The sequence below is a fragment of the Cydia splendana genome, chromosome 8, assembly GCF_910591565.1.
Source record: "Cydia splendana chromosome 8, ilCydSple1.2, whole genome shotgun sequence".
Classification (NCBI taxonomy): Eukaryota; Metazoa; Arthropoda; class Insecta; order Lepidoptera; family Tortricidae; genus Cydia; species Cydia splendana.
This window is the reverse complement of record NC_085967.1, coordinates 21,671,903-21,694,858: the sequence shown is the minus strand read 5'-3', so window position 1 is coordinate 21,694,858 and position 22,956 is coordinate 21,671,903. Positions and strand designations below refer to the sequence as shown.

The 22,956-nt window shown below is 35.1% G+C and overlaps 1 protein-coding gene and 1 long non-coding RNA gene across 2 annotated transcripts in view; both read left to right on the top strand.

The window, feature by feature from the left end:
* The window catches only part of LOC134793036 (uncharacterized), an 814,647-nt gene that overhangs the window by 486,870 nt on the left and 304,821 nt on the right, over positions 1–22,956 (top strand). The window lies entirely within an intron of this gene.
* LOC134793021 (somatostatin receptor type 2-like) overlaps positions 13,695–22,956 on the top strand; it is a 183,372-nt gene continuing 174,110 nt past the window's right edge. The window contains exon 1 of the mRNA XM_063764546.1: positions 13,695–13,827. The gene's annotated coding sequence lies outside the window, so the exon portion shown is untranslated. The remainder of the gene's footprint in view (positions 13,828–22,956) is intronic.

Genomic DNA, 22,956 nt, shown 5'->3' with positions numbered 1-22,956 from the left:
TATCCTAACTGTTCCATCATCATCATGCCTCATCATGTAACTTAATCACAAGGTACCTTTTCATTACATACAAATTATTGGTCTTTTTTAAGATTATTATGACGAAGAACTAATTAAATTTGGGGCAGTTTAATGTAAATTAATATTTTCTATTCATAAAAGATAAACTGTAATATGATTGATATTTTGTAGTGATGTATTATTAGATTTATTTCCATAAGGTACCTTTTCGTAAATGTATGGAGCAAATACTGTTATTGTTATGTAAGTTTAAAGTGGCATAAGGGGTTAAATATAGTATTTAGTTGGGGTTTTAGGATTTATTTCATTTGAATGACAGAATTTCTTTCATATGTGCTCAGAAAAATTGATTGTGTGTCACATTAAAAGTAAAAATATTCAATTTTGTGATTTTATATGAAAAAGTGAGAAAATACATTTTCACCTCTAAATCGGTATTGTTTTTTGCTTAAACTGTCTGTCAGTGTCGTTTTCTAATAGATAGAATTTAAATCTTGAGAGCTCATTGCAATCAATCGTGAAAATGAAATAAAACTTTATTTTCAAGAGATTGGCTAGTATACACATAAATCAGTCGATATCAAAAGTTTCTATTTGCATTACAGAACAAGTCGCAATATTTTTTTAATCTCACATATGTAAGGTATTATTATTTGTAGTCAACTATGTAACTTACTTCAGGAACATAGTTTTTTAGGCGGCTAAACTTAAAACTTCTCTATCGTAAAGTTGCTAATTTCACAATATTATTTTCAAAAAATCATATCTCTGTAACTACGCAACCTAGAAGGTTGATCTTTTGTGTTATCGATAGCTTATTTATTGTAGATTACTGGGGTATGCATAACTCCATACCCGCCATAAGGTACCTTTGACCGTGGGACGTCACATATTAGCAACTTGAGTATTATGTTCAGCGCCAAATATAGAAGGAAGTTCCAGATAGCGACGTCCCAAAAGAATTCCTACAATCACAAAGATATGTTATAGGTATAGGTTTAACATGTATTGGTCGGTAATAATTATACTTATATTATTTTTTTATACAGGTTGATTCATGAGACGTGAGCAGAACTAATCCTGCACACGCAGTAACTGATAATTGATCGATCACCGTCGTATTTAGGTGAAACAACCACACTTTTTCCTATATTTTAACTTTTTGGTGAGGGCAAATTTAATTCTCTACAATCATGGTCACCCTACAAGACCTAATTAATAAAAATAAAACCTCTTTAACCGTAATGACAATATTTTTATTACGAAGAAAATAAATTGCCATACTTGGGTGAGATACGAGCTTTCAAAAGTAACCAGACCGTGATGACAGTGATGACATTAAATTTTACACAGAATATCCGTAGTTTAGTATTCTAATTTTAGGGTGACCATGCATGACGTAAATAAATATAAACTTTTTTTTCAACACGACTACAAAATTTACGCTAACCTCACTAATACTGATGCGAAACAGTTACTTATAATTTACGAAATTACTACGATACGGGTTCAATTGGCGTAAAGGACACTTTGGCGAAAATGAGTTATATATACAGTTTTGTTCAGAATTCCAAGCGCTATCGTTCTGTATAGTTAAAATTTCGATATCTCTTAAAAAGTGGCCTTTACAACCCAATTATTTACTATGATTTTGCAAAAAACAGCTTAGCTCAAGGGGCGTAAATGACCAGTTACAAATTAGATGTTCAAAGATAATATCGTAAAGGTTACCGCTAAATATAAATAATGAAGGGCTTAAATGTCGTCCTTTAAGCCCTTCATTTGTCTTAATGATTTTTCATATCGTATGGTCAAGATGGTCGTAAAGGATATATTTTACTATTGAAATTATTGTACTTGCCCTTTACGACCCGCTCTAAAAATATTTTTTAATAAGCATAAGAGGAGAACAAGGTTGTAAAGAACTTTTCTAATACTTGTGTCTTTTACTACCTCAAATTAGTTTCTAAACTCTAAATTTAAAACAAATAACATGGACGTAGCGGTGAATAATATCAAATAAATCGTTTTCTGGGACCTTTATTACTATAATGTAATGCTTGCCCTTAAATTTGAAAGCATTTACGCTTAGAGTTTTTTCACTGTTATTTTTGTTCATGGGCGTAAAGGTCTATAATGCCAAATAAATAAATCGTTATATGGGTCCTTTACTACTAAAATGTAATGTAATGAAACCTCAGCTCAGTGTTTTTTCCGCAACTATCATTGTTTTACTCGCATTGGAATCTCTAATAGTCCTGCGACAACGTACTAGCCTGTGCATAATACACTCTGTACCTTTCCGACTCGCATTTTTTGTTGATTAGGAGAACGAGACAGGTGTATCAGCGACTGCCCATCGCCTCACTATCCCGATTCTCATTGGGCATACAGCTTGACCAGCGCAGGGCAATGTTATGACTGTTTATTATCCGTCCCTGAGCCGTGGATGTGGTTGTTTGTGCGTAATTTAATTATTTGTGTCATTGCTTGAGCTCGGCTACAATCACTCGTTGAAAAAAAAAATCGTTTCAAGCACTTTGGAAGGTTTGAAACGTATCTGAACGAAGTGGTAATTAATACTTAATAACCGAATCGGTCTTAATTCATTCATTTACTTAATTATTTCATAATCGTTCTATCAAAATATATTTTTAAGTGTTTGAAATCAGAAATTAATGCAGCTATAGGTAACGGGGACTAAATAACACAGAAATCACTACTTGTGTAACTTGAATAGGAATGAAGGAACTTGGAAAGGAAGGAAAATATCTTGATGTATCATATTTTGAAATAAGAGATCTTGAAATATTGAAACAGTATTATTACCTATTATAACTTACTGTATTGAATTATAGTCTTTGGACGTTTATTCACTAAGTAAACGTCCAAATGCTTGATATGCTAATTTTAATCATAGTTAGCAGATCTAATACTTCCCTTGTTATGATTAAAAGCTGTTATGTTATGATTGTTATAATATAAGGCGGCTAGTGTTAAGCACTGGGACATTTACTTTGTCTTCATTCCCGAATATTAGCAACTTTTTGAGCATTTAATTATTTTTTATTATATAATTGGTTATTATTACTGTATTATCAGAAAAATATTAATAACAACTGTAATCGGGATATACCTAGCATATTTAACTACCATTTGATACATTTTTAAGCTTCGTAACAGTAAACTATGCTGAAAACAGTTAACATGTGTACCATGGCTGGTAACTAATACACCCCAAATTTGGAATAAAATAGTCTGAGAACGTCACTTACGACCCCTTACTAAACAAGATTCACAAAATTATCAAAAATTTCATGGGCGCAAAGGACATTGATACTGTTTTTGACAAATTTTAAAGGACATTAACTTCGTTCCTATTTAATTTATAGATATGATTGCTAATTTAGGTTAAAGAGACTAACATTATGAGTACTTTTCTAATACACATCAAAAATATAGCTCGATAAACAACAAAAATATATCAAAATTAAAAAAAATCGCAGTTTTTCGCGTCTCCTGAAATGTAGCATTTTGTCCTTTACGCCAATTGAGCCCAAAGGTATCGACTAGTGTTAGTCCTGCTCCCGTCTCATGAATCACCATGTATTTCTGATAAACATTATGATGTCCAGGGCATTCAAAATGTGAGCATGCAGTCAAGCCAAAGTAACGTGTCATGGATCCTCACCTGATATTTTATGTATAGCACTACTTGGTATGCGTATATTATGTAAAATATAGTCATTGTATACAACGACAGCGAGATCTAAAAATAATGAAAATATTTCTATAAAAAAATAGGTACATAAATCACCGATACCTAATCGAAAATATTGCGATAGGAGTGTTGCTGTTTGACGCATTAATATATCCAGAATTAGTTTGGTGATGTTTACAAAAACTTTTGCTGTCTCATATGTATACAACAATACAGTAAATAATGTACAGACAATAGGATTCGGATCCCCAGTACGAGAATTTAGAGCCACCCCACAGTAGCGTCCCCCGAGCGTCGGCTTCTAGTCAACTCTCGCAACAGCGGGGCGATGCTATTTTCCATAGCGCTGACTAAACGACGCTCAAAAAACGTGGTGTGGGGTGGCCCTAAGGGCGTGATTTTTACCTGTGCTCCAAAGCAATCTTGCAGACGATCACAGACCCTTGACAGCAGATAACTAATCTCACTCCATCTCTCCAGTTCGTTGCTGATTCGCCCCACGATGCCACCGCTCTCAATGCTTTCGTATTTCGTACCCAAGCCGCTTAATGTCGCCGAAACAGACTGGTTCAAATATTTTAACAACGCTACGACAACACAAATCAATTCGTAGTACACAACACTTTGATAATAGAATCGATATTCTAAGTAACAAGTAGTTAACATTAATGGTATTTCATTAAAATAATGCAAAGAATCACTCATAACCCACATTGTAAGGGTATTTAAGAATATACAAAACAAGGCGACTTCAATATAAGACATTTTATTTTGTTTTTTAATTATCTGTTTATATTTTGGATCATGAATACATAATTTCTCTATTGCATCTAAAGCAAATAAAAAATCTTTATAATTATTTGAACAATGATAGCCTAAAATTGTGATTATGAAAGAATTGAGAACTACAAATAATATATAGCTTAAATTAAATATAAATGCCGTTGTACTACTGTTTTTTGTGAAAGTAATCACTACACCATGTACAATAAACACAGAGGCAACCAAAGTGGTGACGAATTCAACAATAATTCGAAGTTTTATCAAGTATTTCACACTGGTACTGAATGATGAGTAGTTACGATAAACACACTGTAAATTTTCAATGAAATTTAGCATTTTCAAAGTATTTAATAAGGACATTATTAAAACGTGTTTCAAGGTGTAAGGTTTTCTACAGAGTGGCCTCTAATTCCAACGTTTTCAATCCCATTAATTAAATACATTTGTATAAATAAATGATTGATAAACACTTGTTAAGATATTACAGTTGCATGCAAAGGCGTAAAAAAGCAATCAAATTAATTTGATAGCCTTTTTACTTTGCCGGTACATGTATAATATCTGAAATATTAATACATTTGCTATTTGCGACTGAAAAAAGGACATAATGTCCATTGAACTCTATTGTACGAGTAAACATGTAACTAAAGCGTTAGGTACTATACCCCTAATAAGTGCATGTAACATTTGATAGAATGACGTGACGTACGCGTTTGCGTTAAGTGTCATTTTGTATAGGGTTTTGAGTTTCCAAAACGTCCCGATTGGCGCGCTGTTAAAAATCCCATACAAAAATAGACATGACGCAAACGTCACGCTATCGAATGAAATTTACACTACGGGGTTCTGACATAAATTCGGTTATACTTTTTTGTTTAATGCTTGCTACCTCACTCTGACATTTCTCAGAGTAAAAAGCGCATCGGCAGCGTAAAGGTTTCTAAATCTTGAACATAAATGACATAAAAACCACACTACTAAATTAAACAACATGGTTGAACTGCAGCAGTATGATGGTGTAGTCGGCCGTGATGGCCAGCACCGTGGTGAGCAGCGACATCTGCACCGGCCACGCCAGCAGCCGCACGCGCAGCGGCGCCGCGCTCAGCCGCTGGCACAGCGCGCGCGCCAACCGAGCGCAACCTTCCGCTTCGCGCCCTGGATATATAATATAAGTAACTTTACGGCCGAGCTACAACATTACGCGATCGGCGGCGGCGGCAACCATTACGTTGCCGCCGACTTTATGGAAACATGAAGAATTTTGTTATGAAAGTGTCCAGAAATTTTAATTTTTTTTTAGAATAAATGTTATGGTTTTACTATAAGTAACTAAAATTGTTGAAACTTACAGGATTCCAAAAGATTGCATATCGACGCGAAATTTTTATCCAGTTTCTCCGCACACAATCGAACTCGGTGACCGCTCGTTATGATAAGCAACATAACCATTATGTAGTTAGAGGTAGCAGAGATTATAGTGATGGTTAGTGTGTAAGCCCGCAATTCCTGCATATAAAAAAAACTGATATTAATCTAGTCAACAAGTTCAAAATTGTGAATAATATAGATACTGCTCCTAAAATACGTGTGCTACCTCATTGGATTTGGGATGACTGGATGCCTTAAGGCATTAGGTACGCTATTTGTGCAATAATTTATTTTATTATTTATTATGAGCCCACATTGTTCCACTGTTGGGCAAAGGCCTCTCTCCTATTCTTCCACGTATCCCTATCCTCAGAAGTCTCTGTCAAAAGCGTCAAGCTCGTCCCGCCATCTCCGACGAGGTCTACCATGACGCCTAACACTTTGTGTGACCCAACGGGTGGCTGTTTTGGCCCACAGGTCATCCGGCATACGGCTGACGTGTCCTGCCCAATCCCATTTGAGCTTGGCGGCAGTTTCAGCTACATCAGTTAGGTATTTCCAGGTTTGGAACGTAGTATTGCATTTTTAACGCGATCGGTGCGAACTTGTGCAATAAAGTTTAAAATAAATAACGGCGCGATTCGGGAAATGAATTAGAGATTCACTAGATATGAAATAGAAAATATATGTGACGTTCCACGGAAAAAGGTACCTTATGGCGGTTGGCGCTTACGCTATTATTAACGCCGCTTCAATATTATTGCGGCCTCCAAAGGTACCTTTTGCCGTGGAACGTCACATATCTTTACTATTTCATATCTCTCTTCTTAGTCATGCACTCTTGACAGAGTGGTCGTGGTCATGTCACGGTCGATTTCTGCGCCACCGCAGCTCTTGCGATCCGTCACCATGGCTCTGTTTTTGGTGGAGTGGGAGCAATCGTTTAGTAAAATAAAGTAGCCAAAAACCGTAAAGTGCAAAGTGGCTTCCCAAAAAAAACTTGGAAAGTGGATTTGCTTACAACATTTGACATTTTGGACGTTTAAAAAAAATATATGGCATCACTTTAAGCCCCCGATGTACCTGAATGCGAAGTCAGATCATATCGAAAATTTCTCCATACAAATCTTAGAGGATATAACCAAACGGAGACGCCATGTCTGTGATTTAAGGTACAAAACAGTCTGCCGATTTTAGCGGGGGAGGGGCACGTCAAATGTATGCGTAACGTCAAACTAGCCATGTCAGATAAACGTTAGTCCATACAATGTGCTTGACCATTGGCCGCCTATTTTCGACAGAGGGGAACGTCCGTTAATGGCTACTCCGTTTGGTTATATCCTCTAAGATACAAATAGATACTTATACATTTATTTATTTTAAATCTCCAAAAAATTATGGCTACAGATTTTTTTTTATTGGATATTTTGATAATGTAATGCAAAAACATTCACAAGAACCCGTCCTTAACACTCGTACGTAGAAGAGTTTCTTGGTAAAAAGCTTACGGAACTCCATTATACTTATTAGTACTTAACTTATTTTGATCCTGATTAAACTGTCATGATTTGTATCGATTTTGTTGAATAATGGCGTATTATTGTAAAAAAAAAATATTTTGGCCGAGAAATCATTCCCAGCAACTATGGGAAAATTCCCAGGAAGAATGGGAAATTTCCCGGGAAGAATGGGAAATTTCCCGGGAAGAATGGGAAATTTCCCGGGAGTATAGGGAATTTAAGTAGGCAGATGAGATACAGTTAATAATGTTTTTTAAAAAAGTTTAAGATGCTAAGTGTTGACTGAATTTCTGATAATAAAATAGTATATCTATGCGCCAGTTCAAAAGTCCCATACTTTCCCTTCATATGGGAAATTTCCCGGGAACGTTTCCGGGAAATTTCCCACCAAGGGAATTTTCCCGGGAACGGCACATCACTAGTCATGAGATCTTTTGCCCTCGACTCTCCCTTGCACCACCAAGCGTTACAATGGAGTCCTGGTATTTCATATCTAGTGAATCACTAATTCATTTCCCGAATCGCGCCGTATATGATGTTCTAGAAAAATGTATGTAAGTATGTATGTATGTATGTATGTATGTATGTCACTTTATTGCACATAAACAGACATAAAACAGACAAAAACAAAACAAAAATAAAAATGTTATGTACAAAGGCGAACTTGTCCCTAAAAGGGATCTCTTCCAGCTAACCTTTGAGAAAATGCGAAAGGATCAAACACTAACAGGAGAAAAATGTATTCGAAGTTTTTATAAGCACATAAAACATTGCAAAAGTTATATTCCTTTATTGTAAAAGATATGTGCATGTGTGATTTAAGCATGTCGTTTTAAAATGAGAACGTAAACTTGATTGTATGGGAGCGGGTTTTTGGCGGTGAGTTCGTGTGACTCTTAAAAAGGCGATTAATGACATCGTTACTTACCGGAATCATAACAACGCATACAGCTTTATATATAAGCATTATGTGCTGAATTGTAGATGCAGATAAAATTAAACCCATCTGCGAAAATAAAATAAAAATATCATGAAAAGGAATATTTAACTTTATGAATATTGACATGGGTGTAAATAAGCCTGAAAAGCTGTGATGTTGCTAAGATTGACGCTTTTGAAATGTGGTGTTGGCGAAGACTGCTGCGTATACCTTGGACAGCTAGAAGAACTAACATCTCTATTTTGGAAGAACTCAGTATTACCACACGGCTCTCCAAAGCATGCCATGAACGAACCCTTAGATTTTTCGGACACATTATGAGATCACCAATGCATGATATGGAGAAGTGTATCATCTTGGGGCGAATGAATGGCAAACGCGCTCAAGGTGGGGCTCGTAAGAGATGGTCTGACGCCATGAAGAAGACGAGTGGCGGCAGCCTGCACCGTGCAGTCCACTTGGCTTATGACCGCAATCAATGGAGACTTGTTGCATGTGGTCGCGATCCTCAGCACTGAGGGAACGAGGAAGAAGAAGAAACAAGCACATTTATTGCCTGAAACCCTAGTGTAAATTTTATTCGATAGCGTGATGTGTCGAATGAAATTTACACTAGGGCTTCAGGTTATGTAAGTAATTAAACAAATTGTGGATTGGTTGCTAAAGAAAATTACCAATAATCCAAAACTAGACGAAAGTTGCTCGACACAAATCATTAAATGTCGGCTGACCACACCCCACTTCTTCATATTATGTTCGAGTTCCAAAAAATATCCATTACCGAGATTTTCATGCTTTAAATTTAATATAGACATAAGCACGGAACTACTAAGATATTGCAAGCAAAACACTACAATTTCACATAAAACATGGAAAGTAAAACCTTCTACAATATAGCGATACTGTAAGGTCAGGTCAATGAGCACAGTTGCAGAGTATGAAACGTTGTCAAAGAAACCCTTGCACTTCAAATACGTTAGGAAATAACATACACTCTGAATAATTAACATAGCCACACATAAGCATGATACTATAAGAACACGTTTGTTAAGTTTCTTCATTGAGTTTTGATATATAACATCACTTTTGCACAACTTGTGGATAGCGAATACACTTTTGACGTATGTTCTGAAAGATTGTTTATTATATAAGGCTAAAATTATTGCAGCGAAGCTGATTGTAACTGAAGCAAAGTTGTAATAAATAAGGGAATAAATATTCATATTACTGTCGTTAGTTTTAAATGTCATTACTAATAAGGCTGTCTGATAAAATAATGTGCAACCGTAAATAATCACACATATAATTAGAACAATATAAAAATTGGTGAGGTTTTTAAATTTCGGTTTGAAAAATAAATAATTTCTAAAAATGCCCATAACATTTTCAATAATGATAACGATATTGATTATGTTTAATGGTGACATAATGTAAAGTCATGTAGTCACAGTAGAATACAAGCTCACACTAATCGGAAACATGATACAGGAATAATCTCTCTATTAATTAAGGTTTAAATTAATTAAGCAAGAACCAAACAATCAAGGAAAGTACGTATTTACATACAAATATGTCTACTATGAATATTGAACAGTTGACAGCAGGTATTGAAAACAATCCTCACACATTAAGTTAATTAAGTTATTTACAATTCCATTTGACCGCTTTCTTCAATCCATCACACGGGTGTGTAAACAATGTATATGTCAGCGCTGGCCATTTGCAAGTCAAGTAGGGGCCTGATAGATGGCCGAGGCGAGGGCGAGTCCTTTGGTCAGCTGGAGAAATATAGGGCAAGATGATATATAGAAAACAAAACTTTACACAAACACCTCAGAAATATATTGATATTACTAATAGCGCCCGCGTTTATAAGATTCTGAAAAATGTAAACAATAATTATGTATAGCAAAGCTCTGGCTAACAATGTGCCAAAGAAAATATTAAAAAATTGCATTGTTCATTAAATGTTCTCGGTATTTTTTTGTGTAGGGGGAAGTCCCGCAGTGGCGGACGCCTAAGCTTTTTTGAAGTAAACATAGTTTATTGCCAAACCCTCTTACTATTAATTTCGATTTCTATGACATAATATGAAACAGTCTCCACTAAGTGACGTAATACCTCAATGTTAAACAGTCGTCAATACTTAAAAACATTCAGTAATAAACCGTAATCTGAACGTAAACTTTCTAAGTGGAAACTTGTATGAGAATTTTCTCATGAAATTTTGGTGAGAATGTTCTGGAACTTGCACATTGCTAGTGTCGGCCATTTGCAAGTCAAGTAATCAGCTGATAGATTAGGAGTGTGAGTGAGAGAGTCTACTACTACTGGGTATAATATATTGTAGGTCTATCACTATACTAGGTATCATCACCATCATTATCCGACGATTGCCAAGGCGAAGGCCGAGTCTGCTGGCCATTTGGAATTTATTTTTCCATTTTAAAACACTTATTCAGCACACCTTTTTAGGGTTCCGTACCCAAAGGGTAAAACGGGACCCTATTACTAAGACTTCGTCCGTCCGTCCGTCCGTCCGTCCGTCCGTCCGTCCGTCCGTCCGTCCGTCCGTCCGTCCGTCCGTCCGTCCGTCCGTCCGTCCGTCCGTCCGTCCGTCCGTCCGTCCGTCCGTCCGTCTGTCACCAGGCTGTATCTCACGAACCGTGATAGCTAGACAGTTGAAATTTTCACAGATGATGTATTTCTGTTGCCGCTATAACAACAAATACTAAAAACAGAATAAAATAAAGATTTAAATGGGGCTCCCATACAACAAACGTGATTTATGACCAAAGTTAAGCAACGTCGGGAGTGGTCAGTATTTGGATGGGTGACCGAATTTTTTTTGCTTTTTTTTGTTTTTTTTTCTTTTTGCGTTATGGTACGGAACCCTTCGTGCGCGAGTCCGACTCGCACTTGCCCGGTTTTTTCAGGCTTTTTCACAGGCTGTAATGGAGTTCGCGGTTTATTCAATATCCAGGCTTTTAGCTCAACGCAGAATTTCTGAAATAAAATCGATGGAAAGTTTCCATGTATTGAAATTTCTAAAAAGGCATTGTCTGAAGGCACATGGGCGGGACAGCAATATAATTACACGCATGCGATAGAGATAGACAACGGGTGGGTCAATGTACTATATTATTCGTGCTTCGCGTCCTCACTTTATGAGACGTAGAACATTAATCAAAGCAATGTGATCCCTCTCTAGATATATTTACTAACTTCGTAGCGATGTTGATTAATGTTTGTCATAACCTTAGAGGCCTATTTGGATTTCGAGATAATCACAAGATCTTGAGACGATTTAGAGATCAACTAGATCTATGTACATTAGATATCGACTAGATTTGACTTGGATATCTAAGTCATAACTTGTCGAAATCGTTCAAGAGGACCTCCAGAATCGCGGAAACGTCAAATTTGACATATCTATTTTACAAATATCTTTAAATTATCCGTATCGTAACTTGTTGAAGTCTAGTAGAAACCTAATTCATTTTCCGAATCGAGCCGTTAGGTACTTTGAATTTTGTAATGAGGACTCGTCGTCTAACGCAATTTGGTGAGAATTACTGCCCGATTCGAACTTTAAGATACGTCAGTTAATAGATCTAGAAAAGATATGGATTAGATGTGTCAGTGTCAAAAGTGACGTTTTTGTTTGAAGAAACGTCACATTTGGCACTGACATATCTACTCCATATCGTTTCTAGATCTATTAACTGACGTATCTTAAAGTTCGAATCGGGCCGCTAATTTTGTGATAGCCTATGTTAATTTTGATTGAGTGATTGACATGTTTTAGTTACTGTGTTCAAACCGTTTTATTACTAAACTTGACAGAGGTATACGAATTCAAGTTTATTAGAAGGGAGCATCTATCACTTGGTTCAGTTGTTTAAATGCACCACAAGCCTAGCCAAGATGCCAATCGTTTGCGCCACGACAACGAAACGCTTTGTCTCTATCACTATTAAATATTAGTGTGATAGAGAGCTTTTCGTTGTCGTAGCGCAAGCGCTTGGCATCTTGGCAAGCAGCTTGGTCCCTATTTTTATTTCATCACCAAGGTAATTGCAAAAAGTGCTTGAGAAAAAATGGACCGTAAAATTTTCAAGTTGATCCTATCTTAAAAAAAACTTGTACATTGCTAGAGAGCTCGAGAGTTTTTGAGATTATGGGCGTTTTCTATTTTTTTTATTAGCCTATATGTGTGTGTCTCACTGCTGAGCAAAGGCCCCCCCTCTCCCTTTCCAATCCTCCCTTTGCTTAGCCCCGCCAATCCCTCTGGAATGCATCCAAGTCGTCCCGCCATCTCTTTCTCGGTCTGCCTCTGCCTCACACATCATCACAGACATCGTGACATGTGAGCCAAAATAGCCACTAGCTGGCATCCTCAGGGTACTCGTTTCCTAAAATAAATATTGGAAACCCGATTCCACAGATTCTGGAGTTTTTGGATTCTTTCAACTTAGAATCACTAGCGTATTCAATCCTGATGATAAAAAATGTCCCAATAATTTTTATGAAAATTGTACCTTCCACTACGTCACGCACATGTGAAAAAATTTTTCACACTAAAATGTGACGTAATGGAATGGACATTTTGGGTCATATTTTTTTAATGGTAGGATGGAGAATGCTGTCTATACTGTGTAGAACGAGCCCAAGAATGTCCTGATTTGAAAGAATCAGGTTTTCAATATTTATTTTAGAAAACGCCCTTGTAGGACCATCAGTATTACCTAATTACTTGCGTATAACGGGTTAGCAATGATTGATGACTATCACGTTACAATTTTGCATTATAATCAGAACGATATAAATACTTTAATTATTGATTTAATCAAAATATTAAACGTCTGATCTTATAGATTGCATTCCTCAATTAGGTAACTAATATACAAATTTAATATAATAGCTTCAAAACAATTTAATAATTATAATGCTATACACCGTGTTTTTATTGAATTCCGTTAACTTCGGGGTATGGTTATATACGAGTAAGAAAACTAAATGGCATAGTTAAAAAAAACAGCCCCTAAGGCACTTGCTTGTACACTTATACAGGGGCCTTATTAGAAAAAAAAAATTATTATCTCCGAAATGGAGTTAATTAGAATACCGGTGTCTTTGAGAAAGTTACGTGAATACGCTCAGGAATGCACCCTTGAATTGAACGGAAATTAAAAAACACGGTGTATAATATTTGCTATGAATTATGGCAAGAAGTCCGTAGGCGTGCTACGAATCGTCCGCTACGCGCGACGAGACCATTCGCGAATCATTTCTTCATTCATTCACTTCGTAACGTCACGTCAGTTCGCGCGCCGCGCTCGCAGCGAGAGCACGCGTTTCTCACCCCTTTAAACTTAAGTCGAGTCAGTGAGTCGTGAATATTTGTGGTTAGTTTGACTCTTGGATTGATATTGTTTTGGTGAAGGTAGTAAAATACGAAAAGGAATCAAGTAAGTGCAATTAGTTTTAGCGTTTTATACAGGTTGGAGATTTTATGCGCGAGGTTTATTGGAAAATACTTGATCGTTTAGGTGATAAGGAATGTAGGTTTAAGGAAAGGGAGGAATGTAAGTGGGTCAAAATTCTTTTCGTTGTCTTGTTTTTGACCACTCTGTCACGCTTGTATGTGTGTTTTCTATCAACTAAATAAAAAAGTCGAGTGCTCATTGCATGTCTTTTTAGCTGTAGTTTATATTTTACACGGGAAAAATTTAAAACTTTTCACCTCATACAAAAAGCTCGCCTCCGTCACATTTTTTGGGAACTAAATATAAGACACTGAAAAAAAATTGTACCAAGTTTCCCGGAAAATGAGACGGCTTTTTGTGTTTTAAAGGTACCATATCGATAAGACTTATAATAGTACCGTAGACCGGGGTGACTTTGGAAAATTTGGGGTTACTTTGATATATTTAAAACGGCCATAGAATTACCATTATTCATTATTTATTGAAAATGTTCCTGTAACTAGTTAGATTACTATATATTCATATTCACCTACTGTAAAAAATCTCGCATAAATATATATTATGGCTTAAAAACTAGAATTTTAAAGTCGCCCCTGCATTTGAAAGTCACCCCGGTCAATGGTACTTAAAAGTTTTAGTAACTACACAACACTAAAATACTGATATTCATAAATCTAAAAATCTTAATTGTAACAAAAATACGTTAAATTTTTCCCACTGTCTGTACATTTATAATAATTAAGATTACTAGTGGAAGATAGTCCAAAAAGTTAGATAATTTAATTACATTGCATTGCAAAATATATTTATTAGAATTATGATTTAAATATAAAAAATACGTATTATTAAAAACATTTATTTTTTATTTATTTAGTCCCAATAAATTGCAACACTTCTAAGATCTAACCTTTTTACTATAAACTAAAAATATCACGACACAGCGCGGGAATGCTGCCTGCGTGATGGGCACCTTGCCGAGAGGCCAAGGGTTTGAGGGTAGTGTTTTTAGTCATTTTTTTCAGTTAGGTTTATATTAATTTTATTTTATAATTATTTAATGTACTTTAGTGTCATTTTATGTTTATTTGAAATACCTACCTATAATTATAGACATCTTCGCATGTCATTTACCAATTATCCCAAAGATAACTTATTTCGCACCGAGATAAATTTCCCGAATTGCTAGTGAAATAATCCCACTATCCCTAGTTTTCCCGTACCTATCTTATTAGATAGGTATAGATTTCCCATGAGAATATCCTACGTACATACATTACAATTTCAATATGTTAATTTACTCGCTCAACTCAATATTGGACGGCCTAATATGCGCCCAGGACAAATATTAACATATTAATATTAAAGCGTATTAGTAATAGGTATATTATATACACTATATACAGGTTGATTCAGAAGACAGCGCGATCAACTAGTCCCCAACTCCCCACGCTAGTCCACTGCGGATTGGGGACTTCACATACACCTTTGAATTTCTTCGCAGATGTATGCAGGTTTCCTCACGATGTTTTCCTTCACCGAAAAGCTAGTAGTACATATTAAAATGATATTTCGTACGTAAGTTCCAAAAAACTTATTGGTACGAGCCAGGATTTTAACTTATCTACATAGAAAATAGAGGTACTAGGTTATAATAATAAAAATATTTTCTATAATGTTAATATCCAGAGAGGAAAATGGGGATTAATTGGTTTGGAGAAGCGGTCACATGGCTTCGTCCCTTTTTGTCATAAGTGGAAATAGGGACTTACTAGCCGATTAGGACTTTGAGATACATGAACAATTCGCTAAAGATACGACATGAATCGAATATGTCAGTGTCAAAAGTGTATTTCTTCACGCAGGCAGCATTCCCGCACTGTATCGTAATAATTTTAGTTTATAGTAAAAAGGTTAGATCTTAGAAGTGTTGCAATTTATTGGGACTAAATATATTATGTTTTTAATAAGACGTATTTTTTATATTATAGCAACAAATTAACTTGTATAATAACTACTTTTCAAAATCATAATTCTAATAAATATATTTACAATGCAATGTAATTAAATTATCTAACTTTTTGGACTATCTTCCATTAGTAATCTTAATTATTATAAATGTACAGACAGTGGGAAAAATTTAACGTATTTTTGTTACAATTAAGATTTTTAGATTTATGAAAATCAGTATTTTTGTGTTGTGTAGTTACTAAAACTTTTAAGTACCATTGACCGGGGTGACTTTCAAATGCAGGGGCGACTTTAAAATTCTAGTTTTTAAGCCATAATATATATTTATGCGAGATTTTTTACAGTAGGTGAATATGAATATATAGTAATCTAACTAGTTACAGGAACATTTTCAATAAATAATGAATAATGGTAATTCTATGGCCGTTTTAAATATATCAAAGTAACCCCAAATTTTTGACGTCTCTTGAAATTTGAATCAGGTTGTTAGAGATAAACACAACCTCGTTAGAATCGTATTTTTGAATCATAAGAAAAGTGCTATAAAAGTAGAAATAAATTAACAAAAACATAAACGGATTTACATAACAGACTACCTACAAAACAAAACAAATAAACAAAAGAAATATAAAATATGATAAACACAAAGGCGAACTTATCCCTAAAACGGATCGCTAACCTTTGAAAAAATGTGAAAGGAATAAAATAACATAACTATCATATCATCAATAAAATAACTACCATAAATAGGTACCTAATAATAATTGTCTCTTCCAAAAATACCTAATAACATCTGATCATAACAAATTAAGTTTTATATCTATAACTTTGGTACTAAAATGTTGATCTGATTCCCATATAATGAAAATAAGATAAAGACATGAATAATACTTTGATCGTAAATCGAAACTTTGCGAAAATAATTGAACTAAACAAATGCGTGAAAACCACCTAAAATAAATGATTGTATTTGTTTGTTCTAAATTATAATTGCGTTTTTCAATTTACAGTTAAGAGGAAAATAATTAGTTCGTTAATGGAAAGGTCACATTATTTATTTAGACTCGTTTATACTTTTATTTGTAAAATTAATTAGAAATCTAGAGACTCTATTAATTAATTAAGTAAATTATTTCGCGTTGTCTCCTAATATACCTAGTTTTTTATTGCATTAGAAAGAATAGGTACCTGCTTTCTAATGCTAAGCGATCTAGACGTGTCTTTTTATTCAAAAAATATTTTGCACGTAATATGTAACCAATTAAATAGCACATATTATTATCTACATTCTCTTTTAGTGCTCCGTACCTCAAAAGGAAACAAAGGAACGGACGTCTGTCTGTCTGTCCGACTCCCCCCCTTCCCACCTACCCCTTTATAATACACAAACCAGTTCTTTATCCATAGATGACAGGAAAACCTATTAGAAATGTGCAGGTCAAGCGTGAGTCTGACTTAATTACTTAGTTTTTGATCCGACCCCTACGGGCTTTTTAAAGAAATTTCATTCAAGTTCCACATAAAAAAATACATTGTTAAAAATCGGGTAATGTACGGAACCCTTGGGACGCAAGTCCGACTCGCACTTGACCGGTTTTTTTGTGTAGTTATCAGAGTGGTTATCAGCGACGCGACATGCCTGACACACATTTTAACAACAAAATGGTGCAAGTTTAAAAACCTCGATTCTAAATTCAACCTTAATCATGTAGAAATAAGGTTGCAAGTATGTAATTTGAATTTAATTTCTATGATATGAGCGAAATCGACATGGTAAGTAACAATAAGTATAATGATAAATAATGTGTTACACGTGTAAGCTCCTCTACCCGCCCAGACGTCAAAACTTGCCTAGAATAATGCAATTTTGATTTGTCAAAACAAAGATTCAAATTAGAATGAGACCTTTTTACAGCGAAATTCGGTAATTTTTTTTTGAAAGAAAGAAAGATATTTTATTTGCAAACGTACATAACCTACCGTGGTACGGGCATGTGATGCGGAGGATGAAAGTCATGTGACGAGAAAGGTATTACGAATGAATGTGGAGGGAAGTACGAGGAAAGGAAAATCGAGGAAAAGGTGGATGGACTGTGTGAGATATGATATGAAACGAACGCAAGTGAATGATGAGATGACGGGTGACAGAGAGGTGTGGAAGAGAAAGACATGCTGCGCCGACCCCAAGTGAATGGGAAAAGGGCAAGAGAATGATGATGACATAAACATACACAAAAAGGTTAAAAACAATAAATCTAAGTGTGCCAGCAAAAAGGCTATATTGTACTTGATTCAAGTTGAGAGTTTTATTGTAATTCTTCCTTAAAACTAAGGCCGTTTTTTGGTAATTTTATGTACTCACTGCTGTATGAAAGTAACGGTGAAAAGTATTAGGTACTTTATCAAGAAGCGTACTTTCTTTTTAATATATTATTTTTAATATGACTTCGTTTTTGATAAAACAGGAATAATTATAATGGTGAAATTTATTTACAAGAATTACATTCGGTAAAGATACACATTATTGAAAAGAAATCAATTTTAAATTAATAATATGCCTCATTCTTAGAGTAATAAATATAATTCTTAGAAGAACTCTATCTTCAAACGCATGGCAAATGTTTTCTATTTACCAAAAGCCAAAGTGCGTCATGATACGTATACAAGTACAATACATAATTATACCCGTCTCTTTCTCACTTAATCGTGTTTAAGAGACAGTATCAGTAAATAGACACTTCGGCACCATTTGTTAGCTTAGGCCAGGAGGCTGATTCAGAATTAAAAAAAATGTTACGGTTCTGATCTTATTTTGATACGACTTTGAATATTGCTAATGCCATTGACTTATATTTTATAAAGACGGGCCTTACGGGCACTAAGAATGGTGCTAGTTTAGCGGTGTCACTGACGAATTCGAGCCAATCGCGTTGTGGCGTTAGACTGCACCATTGACTCGAATTCTTGTGCTTGACACCGCTGTACTGGCACCATTATTAGTGACCGTAAGGCTTGTCTTTATAAATATAAGTCAATGGCTAGTGCTGATTGGTGCATGCGAAATGAAGTGAAAGTCGTGCGTGAGATGCGAGCTAATCACCAAGACGATCGTCACGGTCGTGTCAAAACCAATCCAAAACCATAACAAATTTTTCAATTAGAATCAACTCCCAGACCGCAAAATAGTTAAAAAAACCGGCTGATAGCTAATGGGGTGGACTGTATTATGAGATGATGGAAACACGTAGATTAATATACAGGGTGACCTTAGCCATTGGACAAACCCTGAAATCCCACGTAGGGTTAATTCTCAGAAATGCTCTAACGGGAATTTTTTTTAATTAGAACAAAAGATACAATAATAAATTATCAAACAAAAGTTATTTCCAATAATCGACAGCAAAAAGAATCATACTGTATTAATAATTGGCAGTGCTTTTGACAATTTATTTGAAAAAGTGCAGCAATTATGACATTTGTCAAAAGTCAGAATCTTATTAATGTCATAAATATAAAAGATAATCAAAACGGTCGAAGAAGGTTTCATACTATTTATTACCTCAGGAGGTACTAACACATACAGGTTGCCCCAAAGTAAAAAATCGTAGTTTGTTAATTTCTTCGTAGCCGCTACACCGATTGTTATGATACTTTGTATACTGGTTCTAAATACCCTAATGCATATGTACATTTCGGCTTTGTCCAATGGCTAGGGACACCCTGTATAATCAATTATTTTAATTAATAAATAAAGCACAAGGATGATGTTAGTATCACAGTGACAGGCAGACTGACATATATCGAATAATAAATCAAAGGTTATATAATTTTACAAATAATGTATGTTCGAAGGAGGTCGCGCGCCAGCCAGTCGCCAACACCGGCCAAGTGCGCAATTACGCAAAATACGGTCAAAAAATCACGTTTGTTGTATGTGAGCCCCACTTTAATATTTATTTTATTCTGTTTTCAGTATTTGTTGTTATAGCGGCAACAGAAATACATCATCTGTGAAAATTTCACCTGTCTATCTATCACGATTCATGAGATACAGCCTGGTGACAGACAGACAGACGGACAGTGGAGTCTTAGATAGGGTCCCGTTTTTTTAAAAAAGGTTGGTACAGTTTTCTTATTTACACCATCATGTAATTGGGTGTGAAGAGTTTGTAAATAACCCTTTTTAGATGTTGATTCTTAGCCTTTTCCTTTCATATTGAGACCTTTTTCTTTAATATTAGCCACGGTACGTTGAACTGGGTAAACACATCTGGGGGCACGGGAGTGCGCCTGCCAAGTCGAGTAAAAAGGAAACGCGCAGCTGTACCATCTTTTCTCGAAGCCAATTAAGATGGGCTATAGGAAAAATGCAGTTTTTATATTAAATTTTTAATAGTTCCGAGTTGGAGAAAATTATTAGTTCCGGATAAAATGAAGAATAAGATAAATCGGTTAAAATTAAGATTCCATTCTATTATTATTGTACTGGAAAGAAATTTTCATTAAGTACTAGAAGCGGGATGTGAACAGCCATTTAAAATATAATTAGCACCGCGACGGGGGTTCAGTTTGAACCATTTGATCCTCTAGCAACACAAAGGTTGTATCTCCATAATGAAACACAGTCACACAGTCCCTTGTCACACCAAAGTTTTCCATAACTGTAATTAAATTGGAACTGGAGACAATTGTAACGAGTTGGTTAATTGCCGTCTGGGCAAAATTGGGCCTCTAACGTGATTTTAAAATAACATTACAGCCCTTGACAGAGAAGGGCGTATGTTCCGTGTACTCACTGTCAAAGTGAATCATTTCCGTGGTGCGCCACGGAAATTGGCAGTTAAAATGCAGTTAGATTTAAAAGTTTTGAAACTTTGATGGGGGAGATTTTGTGAAGTGAGCCCTATCACCCTTAAATAAATGCAGGAGCATTTTAACGCTATAGCGCTTTTGACGGCCGAAACTTCAAACATAATTGCGATAGATACTTTTTTAATTTAAAGTTAAGTTTTGTCATTTGAGGATATTTTTTGTGTGGGTTATGGATGTTTTCTATGTATTTAAGTAGGCTTGCACGAATATGAGTAAAATTTACAAAATAGTTATTTACGATACAAGTGCGGAAAAGAGGAAATTCGAAACGAGTGGCGATAAATTAAAACACGACCGAAGGAGTGTTTTAAATCGACACGAGCTGCGAATTACCTATTCGCACGTGTATCGTACAACGTTTTACAATACATATATATTTAAACTATTACATACACACGAAAAGTGCTATTTTACGCACTATTGCGGGAAAATAGGACCATATGTACTGTAAAATAAATTGATATGTTTTCTTTTATTTCTTGACAGAGTTATTTTAGTTTTTCATGTCATGATTAATCAGTTAATTATTGTTCATTTCGACACGAGTCATGACAAAACAATCATGTTATACTTACCTTTAAGTTGATAACGTTATAACTCTAATAAACTAAGTTAAACCCAAAAACATAAATTTGTGTAAACATTAGAAAGGTAAAATAACACACCTACCACGTACCTATTAACGACACGTCCAAAGCTATATTTATTTATATTGACTTGATCATCATCACCTTCCTCGCGTTGTACCGGCATTTTGCCACGGTTCATGGGAGCCTGGGGTCCGCTTGGATTTATATTGACTTGATAAAACAAAATAATTTCATAACGGTAACTACTACTACTATATTGGCTAAATGTCACGTAAAAACACCTAAACTATTAAAATGTTCGACTTTTTATACCTAGTTAAGACACCTTTCAACCATTAATTAATCTATTCGACTTAACAAAACGATTTCCAAAGAAACTTTACGATGTCCTCACCTCAAGCAATCTCCGTAAAACATCCTATTACCAGCGGATTCACAAACTTACATTACTTACGGGTATCTAGAACGAATAAAACTTTTATTTGCAATACATCTAACTAGTACCCAGTTGGTATGAACGCGTCAACAACGCAATCTTAAACAAGACAAGGATCAAGTTATGTTGGGTGTTTGAAAACCAAATTTCCGTGGCACGTTCCGTGGTTGAGTTCTCGAAAGTATAAAGCTCAAAGTATACTGGATAAACAACAGGTTAGATGAAAGTGTAACGACCCGTGGCGTGTCTAGGTGCATTAAATTTTTTGTTTTGTATTGAAATTTCTATGAAAATAGAGTTATAGATATGGAAATGTGAATTCTTGTAAAAGGTAATAAATATGGCGTATTGCTAATTGCATAATAGACATGAATGGAAATATTTGTAATTTTATTGTAACGTGGGTCTTTTAGACGCCGCATTAATCAGGATCGATGTAGCCTTTTAAGATAAGATAAGATAAGAACCATTTATTGCCACACATAAAATAAGATAGAAGTTACAAAGTATACAGGGTGAAATTTTAACCACCGTTCCTACTCTACGTAGTGAATTTATATGTCATACTGAACAACTTTTATTATGGGACCAAAGCCGAAATCGCGATAAAAAATGTGGCTGGTATACATTCCGGCTGATGTGATGCTGCTGATTTCAATGGGACAGCCAATTTTTTTTTCGCGATTTCGGCATTGGTCCCATAATAAAAGTTGTTCCGTATGACCTATAAAGTCACTACTCAAGTACTCAGAGTATGATCTGTAGTTAAAATTTCACCCTGTATTAAAATAATATAATTTCATTATTTTTATTTTAAATCCGAGGTTTCAATTGGGTTGCGCCATCTGTGGTCACGGAACTCACGGATTACTGAGGTCCCAGCAAAGTGTAAACGGAGATATATGTAAACAACACTAAGCTACCCGATATTAGGTTAATAAAAAATGTTCCGGGTAGACAATTAAATTGAATGTAATCCTCATCCTTTACGAAATTGACGACGCATCTTCTCCATTTGACACAATTTATTTTAATGGATAAAAAGTCCAACTTCTATTAATGATAAATAATCTAAAAGGTCATGAAAATCAAGTCTTTTGAGAGCACACTTAATTGAAATAACGATTTCCAGGTTCTCTAACGTAATGTGACAGCTCCATAATTGAATATTATTGTTGAGAATCCTTAGAAATAAATATATTGAATTATTCATTTCGTGAAAGGTTGCTTGATGAAGCATTTTTT